The following is an 11,411-nucleotide window of genomic DNA, read 5'->3' as shown; positions in this document are numbered from 1 at the left end:
AAGCAGATGCGGAATCCGGATAATAATCCAACAATTTTGTTAAAAATTAATCAAATTATATTAAATTAATAAATAAGGAGTGGGTAACCGAAAACAATCCATCTTAATATTAATTAGATTTTGTGAAAATGCAGAAACTGGTCGAGTTTTAGTTATTTTCAGTTATCAGTCATTTTTTTGTCAATTCCTTTTGATAGACTATTTAGACAACCATTATTATTCTTCTTTTACTAACTTAATTTTTCTGAAAAACAATTATTTATCAATATCATTACTTCGCTTAAAACTGAAACACAACGTCAATGTTTTCCATTAGTATTAAAAATTACATTAGCTATTGACCGCGAAGCAAATAAATATTGCAATAATATGTAATAAATTTTTTCTGCAGCTGTCCCTAAAATTAAACTTCCGGTATGATTTATTACATCAACATCAATTTTGTATTTTATTTTGACAACGCTTGTTATTTAAGATTCGTGTGTTTTCACTCAGTTTTTCGTTTTTTAATTCCAAGAAATGGAAATCAGCAGTGAAAGTGAAGCCGAAATGATTCCAGATGAGACTAGGAGAAACTGCTAAAGCCGCTATTTATGAATTATTGCCGGTAAAGTTAGGAAAGAGGTATGAATTGGTCTAGGAATTATTTTAAAAATGGAGCAATGAAAAAAATATACATACTATAAATGAAGAAGTAAATCTTGCATATCTAATGGAAAAACCTAATAATTTGAAGCCGTCAAGCCTATGGAGCAATTACTCGATACTTAAGTCCACACTTAACATTAAAAATAATATAGATATAAGCCGCTATCCAAAAGTTATTGCTTTCTTTTAAAGAAAATCCATCGGCTACAAACTAAAAAAATCGAAATAATTGAATAAAGGAGAAATTTTTATCAGAAGCTGAAGATAACACTTAATGACAAAGGTTATATAATTAAATCCAATTTCTCTTTTGTTTTATTATTTTTTTTTTTGTAAATTTTAGGTTGCATTAATAATTGGTTTGGAAGGCGCTTGTCGTCGTGTGGAGCTTTGAAAAATGAGTTTAGATGATATATAAGATAAGATAACCAAGTTAGTGATTAAAAATCAGTAGTAAAGTCTGGCTCTAGTGGTCGGACGGTAAGGACGTGCAGTGTGCTTAGGTGAGAACGACTGACCTGTTGTCAACGGAGCTTATCAGCTCCCGGTGTGTAAGACACCGTGTGTGGCACAGGCACTTGTTTTTCAAATAAGTGAAGAGTGGATGCGAGGCTGTCACTAAGTTAAACCTCGAGGGGTTGCCTTTATGGGCTCCTCGTAGGAGGCTTTTGATAGCTTCGTGTTTACGAAAAATTCGGGTTCATCTCAGTGGGTCGACAGGGATGACACTGTAAGGCTTAGTAATTTGTATTCTAAGTCGGACAGAAACGGCCCCTGCCTCTGAGGTGAGAGAAACTTCAAGAGGATCCCTCCCTGAGAAATCAGGGAGTGAACTACCGTGAGGTTGCTGGGACGACACCCAGGAAAACCGTCAGGCAGCGGCTTGGCGGAACGAAAAAAAAACAGAGTCTTCTGTGTAATAAAATCCTATATTCTTTTGAACACTTATGTTCACTGCCTTACGGCAAGATGAGTGAAATTCCCCCCCAAAAAAGTGATGTCACGCAGGTGACATCACAAGAAAAAGAAGAAGGTGACTATCCCGAGTCACTCACCCCTACGGTCGCTTCAGCGATTAAACTCTATAATAATTTTCAATCCAAATTATCCCCTGATTCCGATTTAATCGAAGACACCTCCGACGATGAATCGTTCATACCAAACGAGGAAGAAAACCACAGCGAGGTGGATACAGACGATAGCGTCTCTACCACCATGGAGGTCACCCCCGACGATGAGCTGAGCCCGGCCACCGAATCAACTGTCCAGTCGGACGAATCCTTGAACGTCCAGTCGGACGAAGCCCTGAACGTTCAGACGGACGAACAACTGAACGCCAAGACTGACGCAGCAAGCGTAGAAGCCCCGCCCCCATTAGACTTCATCGAAATGAAGGACCCCAGAGTGGACATCATCTCCACCAGCAACGATGCCGAGCCGGAGGTAGGCAAGAAACACAAAAGACAAAGGCCATCAGAGGAACACTCCGACGAAGAAGAAGTGCCAAAAAAATCCACTAAAGATAAAGACGAAAGCGGTCTTTACAAATCGGTCGACTTATTGACCGAACAAATAAGACAACTCCAGAAAGAAAGCAGGCAGCGCGAAAAACAGGCACAGGCCCAAATCCAGGATCTCCTAACTCAGATGACTGAGTTAAGGAAGGAGAATCAAGAGAAGGACCAAGAGATAAAGAAACTGGTCGGCCACATAATGGCCCTGACCGAGAGGAACGAAAAGTTAATAGAAGTCGAGAAGAAAAGAGACCAGGCCTTGTGGGAAACCCACAGGCCCCGAGAAACAACCCCATGCAAGACGGTGAAAGCCACTCCCTCGACATCTGGGGGTGCAGCCAAGCCTAAAGAACGCAAAACAGAAGGAAAAGAACCAGAGAAATCAGAAGCAGGATGGACAAAAGTCCAAAAGAAGGAAAAAAACAAAAAAGGCACCGCTACTGAGAAATCAGTAAACAGTAGTGAGACAGTAAAACCAAAAAAACCAATAAGCGTTGTTGAAAAACAAACGCAAAAAATACAAGAAAGAAATGACGAAGCGCTCACAAAAGCCGCGAAAGACCTACAAAAAAGAAGTGAGCAAAAAGCCCACAAAAACTTGGAGTCTCCGAAAGAAACCCAAGTAGAAAAAGAAAACAACGTAACCCCTCAAAAACCTGCTGAGGTTAACGTAAAGAAACCAAAACCTCCTGCGATCATCTTAAAGACGGTCGCAGAACACCAAGCAATCCTGCAAAAAGCGGCAAAAGCAGGTATTATTTCTGACAACAAGTTCGCCAGATCTGGTAGAACAATAGTAATAAATACAAAATCAAGGGAAGACTACCTAGGAGTAGTCAAAATACTCGAAGAATACACACCTAAGGTAGAGTATATTGCCTACCCAATCGACAACGAAAAACTGAAGAGGGTCATACTAAAAGGGCTATCTGCAAATACAAAAATAGATATAATTCTCAACGAATTAAGGGAAAAAAATGTCGACGTTACTAGAGTAAGCAACATGTACTCTAAAAAAGAAGGAAAACAGATCTTGCCTTTCTTCTTGATCACCCTCAAAGAGGATGATATCCAAAAAATACGTGGAGTCACAAATTTGTGCTTCATGAGAGTTCGTTTCGAAGACGAACTCAAAATGACAAAAGACACCCTACAATGTTTCAACTGCCAGGGCTACTACCACAGTTCTAAGGCTTGTCACTGCATCTCCAGATGCGTAAAGTGTGGAGGAAACCATCTCAGCAATGATTGTGAAAAGAGCAAAGAAACAGCCCCAAAATGTGCTAACTGTGACCAAGCACACACAGCGAATTACAGAGGATGCTCCAAAGCTCCTAAGAAGAAGATCCCTGCCCCCGTAAAACCGGCGAGCAAACCGATCACTCCAGCAACAACAACAACGGGCTTCAGCTATGCTCAAGCTGCCAAAACAACCACAGAAGAAGCAGCTCCTACCATGCATGATGCTGCCACACTTATTGCTTCGTTTCATACGGAGTACACTAAGAAGATGATGGAGATGATGTCCATGATGGACCGTGCAACTAAAATGATGACTGCATTCGGAGAAATATACCGACAATGCTAGCAAACCGTACGGAGGATCTACGCATAGGGTCCTGGAATTCCGGTGGAATTTCAAAAAACTCAACCTTTTGGATGAGATGATCAACAGATTAGAGCTCGATATCGTAGCCCTTCAAGAAACCAAATTAGTGGAAAGGAAGAAAACCAAATTCCCTGGCTACGATATCTATAGAACTGACCATAGAGCGATATCAGGAGGAACAGCCATACTAGTTAAAAAAGGCTTAGAACACGAACACATACCAACACCAGATGGACTGGTGACAATGGACGCCACGCTAGTCAGATTAAAGGCCAACAACGAAACACTAAAAATAGTGTCAGCTTATGTCAGACCTAACGATTTGATATTCGATGAAGACTTGAGCCTAATCCTCGATACAGAAGAGCCCACAGTGATTATAGGAGACCTTAATGCGAGATCTCCCCTATGGTTCGACAGAGCAACCAATAACAACGGGAGACGACTTTGCGGCCATCTCGAAAATAGACCTAACACCTACGTGATCGGACCAACAGGACCGACCTGTTTTCACGGACAACTCCCAACACATCTAGACATAGCAATCCTACACAACGTGGGTCAGCAACACGAGATACAATCTCTAAATGAAGGCGATTCAACGCACAATCTAATCGTCCTGACCCTGGGTGCAATAGAACTAAACTATTTGCAGCCCCACCAAAAGAAGATTACAAACTGGTCAAACTTCAGAAGGGTTTTTAGCGAAAACATCGGTAACATCCCAACAATAAACAACATCACAGAACTAGAAGACAGTGTAACTAAACTAGAAACAACCATAAATAATGCTATCGATGCCAGCTCAAAAACCGAAAACACTACCAGACAACAAGGAAGATTCGGAGATATTAGTCTCGAACTACAAAACCTAATAAAGGAAAAAAATAGAAAAAGAAGAAGAGCCTACCGTACTAGAACTCTAGAAGATAAAAGGATTGCCAATGAGCTAGACAGGGAAGTTAAAAGACAACTACGAGAACATAGAAGCGAAAACTGGGACAACTATATCCAAGAATTAGACCCAAACAAATCTGCCTTCTGGAAACTATCGAAAATACTCCGACAGGACAAGAAACCCATACCTCCCTTACACGGAGAAAACGGGATTGTTCATACGGAGAGAGATAAAGCCGAAGTCCTAAAGGACGAACTAGAAAGAGCATGCAGAAACAACGAAAATCCCAACGAAGACATAGACTTCGAAGAAGAGGTAGAAAGAACAGCTAGAAGATTAAAGAGAAGAAAGGGCAGAATAGGAATAACTCATACATCTCCCGAGGAAATTAAAGAGCTAATCAAACTCTCTAATGCCAAAAAAGCCCCAGGACCTGACAACATCACAAACAGGGCACTCAAAAACCTACCCAACAAAGCTATTGTCTATATAACGAACATAGTAAACAACATGCTCAAATTAAGATATTTCCCAGACAGATGGAAGGAGGCACATATAATTATGATCAAAAAACCAGGGAAAGATGGCACTTTTCCGCAAAATTATAGACCTATCAGCTTACTATCATCAATAAGCAAGATAGCGGAAAGAGTTATACTAAAAAGACTCAATGAAGAATCGGAAGCACTAGGCACCATACCAGAAGCACAATTTGGATTCAGAAGCGAACATTCATGTGAACTACAAGTTCTACGGTTCACAGAATTCACAACTAAAGGATATAACGAAAAAATGTACACGGCAACAGCATTTCTGGACGTCAGTAAAGCATTTGACAGGGTCTGGCATGATGGACTCATCTATAAAATGAACACCATGGGATACAGCGAGGCGATGACATGCCTCCTTGGATCATACCTAGCCAACAGAAGGTTCAGAGTTCGGACAGGGGCAACCCTGTCCGAGGTCGGGACCCTGGAGGCAGGTGTGCCTCAGGGAGCTGTTTTGTCGCCTTACTTGTACACCATCTATACGGCCGACACGCCTAAAGAACCAGGATCCCTGTTAAGTCTTTACGCTGACGACACGGCAATAGCTGTTAGCTGGAGAAATCCAAATCATGCAGCTAATCATCTGCAGAGAGCACTCAACAGATTCATAAGATGGTGCATCAAATGGAAAATAGCCATAAACCCAGATAAAACACAGGCTGTAATGTTTAGTCACAGAAAAAGTGTACCGAATCAAGAATTAACAATTGGAAACACCCCAGTACAATGGACAAATGAGGCCAAATACCTAGGAGTGTTACTCGATAAAAAGCTTACATTTACGCAGCACATTAATCAGCAAACGTATAGAGCCAAAGCGCTGAAAAGTCAGCTCTCATCGCTAATTGGCAGAAGAAGCAAGCTAAGGTTCAAAACCAAAATTAGGATGGCGAATAGCATTATCCTACCAGTCCTCTCGTATGCCTCCGCTGCGTGGGGACATACCTGTAAAACTAACAGGAAGAAAATACAAACAGCGCAAAATCAAATAATAAGAGACGCACTGAATCTGCCAAGATACGTACCTCTGAGAAATCTATACAGAGACTCAGGACAAACAAGGATCCTACACACAATGGACAAAAAGGCATACGAACTTTTCAATGGACTAAACAACCACCCAAGTAGCATGTTGAGAGAGCTGACAAACTACAACGCAAACACCAGGACGGTACACAGAAGACCTAAACAGCAAATAGCCGGATATAGGGTCCCAAACCAATAAATGAAGAATGAGATGGTCGCAAAGACGTCTAAATAAAAGAATGCAGTCATCAGAAAATAACCACCCAAAAAAATCCTTCTCTTTTAGGACTCTGGCGAGAGGATACAGGTGCCAAGGCACTTAGTTAAGGACACTATACACCGGGGTGTGTGGAGGCCGTATACACCCTGCAATGCACACCCCAACCCACCCACACAATTTAGCATGTAAGAAATAAAAGGGTAAGAATTGTGCCGGCATTTTAAAGTCCCAACGCCAAGGAAGACCCCCCAAAAAAAAAAAAAAAAAAAAAAAAAATCGGTTGTTTTCTTTTAAATACAGTTAGTTCTTAATCAATTTTAATCTTTAAAACGTTTTAACGTAAATTCACCTTAATTACTCTATATAGAAGACCCTTCAGGCCTTCTATATACCGCTGATGCGGAATAGGCCCTTAAGGCGGATCGAGTGTTACTGATCCTCTCGCGACACCCGAGCACTGAGGTCATGTGCGGCAAACATGGGCTCAGTGGCCGGACCCACATCGGGCACTCAGCCGGCGAGGAGAACAAAATTTATTTTTGCCAAATCGGCGGCTGAGTGATCGAGCACACACTCTTTCCGAACATGAAGTCGACAGCCCAGGCTGTCGACTCCATGGACGGAACACACACGCTACTTTTTCTTTTGTTTTAGGGACTCAAGTCCCGAAGTGCAGTTAGAGTAAAATCTATAGAATCAGTAAAGTAATTAGGGAGAAAAGCCTAGATGTGGCTACCCCTACAGTTAGGTGGCATAACCACAATAATTAAAAACGGGAGTTGTCTCATTACCCAAGGCAACTCTAGTAACTTTCAAGATCATAAGCCTCCTCACGTATGTCACACGATGAGGAGGGGTGGTGGAAAAACCTGGGAGTCAGATAGGTACCACTTCGACTAGCGAGGTGTGACCGGTTTGATCTTCGGACATGTGGATCCCATGCTTAGTATGGTATACACATGTTCCTAGAGGTTGGGTTGATCGCTTAGCGTGATTGTGTGTGTGTTAGTGATTAAAATTTCTAATTCTAAATTGAACATGGAAAGAACCTTTGTGGTCATTGAAGAAAATAACATTTCTTTATACAGAAAATATTTGCCATTACGTCAAGCAAACACACCGCATCGTAGAATATTTGTATATTACAAAAATGGAGGGTGTACTATACAACCTATGGGTATTCACACTTTTGAAAAAATCGCCTGCACTATTGCTGAATTTCTTAAAATACCGCATCCCAAAGAATACACCGGGCACTATCTACGAAGGAGCTTAGCCACTTTACTGGCTGATAGTGGTGGTACTATAACCAACTTGAAAAGACACGAAGGATGAAAATCAACTAATGCAGCAAAGAAATACGTAGAAAATTCTTTAAGAAATAAAATTCACATAGCTTCACAGATTGAAAACAGCTGCAACCAAGTTAATATCTCAAAAAATAGTAAAAATACTAACACGTCTAACACTAATTTCAATACTGCCACTTCTGTTAATATTCCTAACAATATCAACTTAAATAATTGTTATAATTGTGTTATTAATATTTATAAGTACAATTTTCCAATGTTGAATTCACGAGAGTAACTTTAAAGTGTTTAATAAAAGTTCATAAGTAAAGTTTATCCATATATTCTTATTAAAATACAAAACGGCTGCAGAAAAAACATTGTACGTAACATGATCCAAAAGTAATTTTACGAGACTCACAGGACTCGCAAACTTCCTACTATCCTACTACCTACTATCTGTAATGTTCTCAGGCATTTACAATGGAACTATCAATTACGTCTTTAAAAAGTGGCCACTACCATTTCTTTTCTCATACAATAATCCTGTAATTCTCTATGCTATTGCCATGTACGTCAACGCCGCCCATACATCTATTGTATTCTTGCGATCGTACCTCTTTGCAAAGCCTGTGGGATGGATCGGACAGTTATTAGAGATTACCGTTACGATTGAGTTGTCATTCCATAAGTTGTCGAATAACCTTCTATCTTTTTTAGAAATAATTTTAGATGTTTCCAGTGGACACTTTTCAATCTTGTGTTCTCGCACTGTGCCAGTTGCATACTGCACTTGCAGTTCAATATTGTAAACAGCTTATTATATGAAAAGAAGTTGTCAAAATTGCCCTGTGGTCAAAGGAAGTTTTTTTGCAGAGTGCCTTCTAAAATAGGGTACCATTTCTTTGTCTATAGAATTATATGCGAAAATACCAAATTGCAGGAATAATTTATTATGTCGAAAAATGGGCAAAGTTTTGCAATTTTTTTTTGTGTAACACCGTATTATTACTTATGTGAATATGCTTTTTAATACGCAAAAATTTATTTCTTCTCATGCAGTTCCTAATCAATGTCAGGTTCTTATTCTGTTCCTTGCTCCGGTACATATCTATTTGTTGCAAGGTGTGATATATTGTAAGAATGGGTATTTAAAAAAATCTTTACTGTGATGTATTTGTCAAATTAAAATCGTTGCCTATTATTGTGGCATATTTTATGGTAAAATTAACCATAAGATTGTTGTTTTTATCATTGAGGAAGAGCTGGAAACATTTGTAAGGGGTTTTTCCGGCGACGCTGTTCTCAATTTCAATTTCTTTTTCAATTTTATGTGATTGTGGTACTGATGAAAATGTATAATCAGTTTTTATAGACCAGTTGGATTTGTCACACTACATACTTTACTTTTCTTATTTTATTTGATTTCTGTTGGTTCGACGACAAATCAATCCTTATTAGGAATATCTACAAAGCCGGCAACTTCAGATTTACTAGCAAAAGATTCCAGGAAAACGGTATCTCGCAGAATTCTCAAATGTACCGGCATTCTCTCGAATCTCATTGTCACTTACAATTTCACGTAATAGATGATATGAAACTAAAAAATAGTGAATAGGTTACGTGTTACAACATCATCATTAATAATTTTTTTATCTGTCAATTCGTCACAGTCCGGAGGTAATATAGCTATTTCTGAGACCCCATCATCATTATTACTGAGATTTTCCAATTCGACTTCTAATTCCATTAAAGTTAGAGCCCTTTTAGGTTTAGTTTGCCAAATCGACATAACGTCTACAACACTACACAACCTCCCTGTCCTAGATTATAACAAAACTGAATACTAGAATATCCGCCTTTCTGACACATATTATAATAAAGAAATATTCCGAAATATTATAATAAAGAAATATCAAACGAGAGTCACGTTTGCGCAGTGAAATAACTGCGTGTGCGTCACCTTGAAATTCTTGACCAGACAGGATTCGAAGTCGACTTCCGCCAATGGTTCATTATCGAACCATTATTTTCAAAGACGAGATTTGATGACACAAAAAATTTTGTTTTTATTTTTATATTAATTGACTGAACAATAGTTTAAAAAAATCAAATTTTCATTTATTTGAGCACAAAAGTGTTTGCCACTAAAATTACTAGGTACAATAAAAATATAGTTGTGTCGAAAGATTGAACATTCGGATTTTTAGAAAATTTTAATACCAACAAAAATCTTACAAATAGGGCATACTATGGATTTCAAAAACAATTTTACTTATGAAACATCTAAACCTAACAACTAAAAGGACTAAAAATCACTAAATCTACCAATTTTCCGCAGCGAGATGAATCGCTGTGCAAGTTTTTTCATTTGATTCGGTAAAGTGTTAGGAAAGTTTATGAACATATTTCATGGTCGTAAAATGAAAATTGCATTTTTTGTACAAAGAGAATGCATTTTCCAACGTGTATAGAAAATAAAAAATTTGAAACTCGGAAAATATCGATAGGAATGAGCTTAGCAACCTCTACACCCCCGGATAATAGATTTTGACTAATTTTAACTGAAAATAATATTAAACTCCAGAAGTCTAAGTCCACCTTGGGCATCAGGTAGCTCAAAGACCATCGTTGTTATCACATTGCTGTTAAGCGACCTGCGAAACTCTTGAGTAGCAAAATTGAACTCATTCCTGAACATTCTTGAATCGAATGCAAAAAGTTGCATACCGATTCAACTTGCTGTAGAAATTTGGTAAGGTTATTGCTTCGTTATCTTGCCGATACATATATACAATACACTGTTGAAGCCAGTTCTCACATATGGGACAGGAATATGGACTCTAACGCAGAAGAATGAAATATTTTCTACACTGATAGAAAATTTATCTACAAAGAGTTTATATAATAAATTTCTTTTATTTATTAATTAGATTAGATTAATAAAATTAATTAGATAACCGTCTTTGTGTTTAGCGACCACATTTAAAAAATCTAATTGGCTTTTCACTTATGAACTGTTTACAAGAATGCTTCCCATAGTACCTAACCATAGATTCGTCATAACATATTTCTTCTTCTGACACAAAGTTCTCTATAAACTTGTTTCGTAAATAGTTCGTAAAGAGACGGATTTTCTATGCGTTATCATTTAATTTTATGTTATGATTTTCTGCCCAATGTACAAATTGCATAATTTGTTCGAATGGATTACGCCTCATTTCATATTTAACAAAAGAATACTCCATGTCTGGTTTAGAATCTCAGTAATGTTGTTTTTCTGCTTTTGGATCGTATCCTCTAAGAATCAAAAAGAATGAAAAGCATTTCAGTTTTTGAAGTGATATATTTGGATAGGGAATATTTTTGAAAAGAGCATGTTTCTCAGTTTCTGACTCTAAGTATTGGAATAATAGGACATCCCTAAATAATTGGAACAATTAAACAGGAGTTGAATTCTCATATTCATAAAAAATTGGTTATGAACCTTCAGTGGCGCTAAATCTCTCATTATTTCTAAGTGTACCCTCAGACCCTCGGCTTGGGCACGAAGTTGTCTCCCTGGTAAATGGTCAAGATGTTCATCATCATTTTTATCTTCAGATTCTTCGTCTGTGAAATCGTTTACTTCTGGAGGTTCTGTGTAAATAACATTT

This window comes from Diabrotica undecimpunctata, chromosome 6 (genome assembly GCF_040954645.1).
Source record: "Diabrotica undecimpunctata isolate CICGRU chromosome 6, icDiaUnde3, whole genome shotgun sequence".
In the NCBI taxonomy this organism is placed as follows: domain Eukaryota; kingdom Metazoa; phylum Arthropoda; class Insecta; order Coleoptera; family Chrysomelidae; genus Diabrotica; species Diabrotica undecimpunctata.
Note: the sequence above shows the minus strand (reverse complement) of the source record.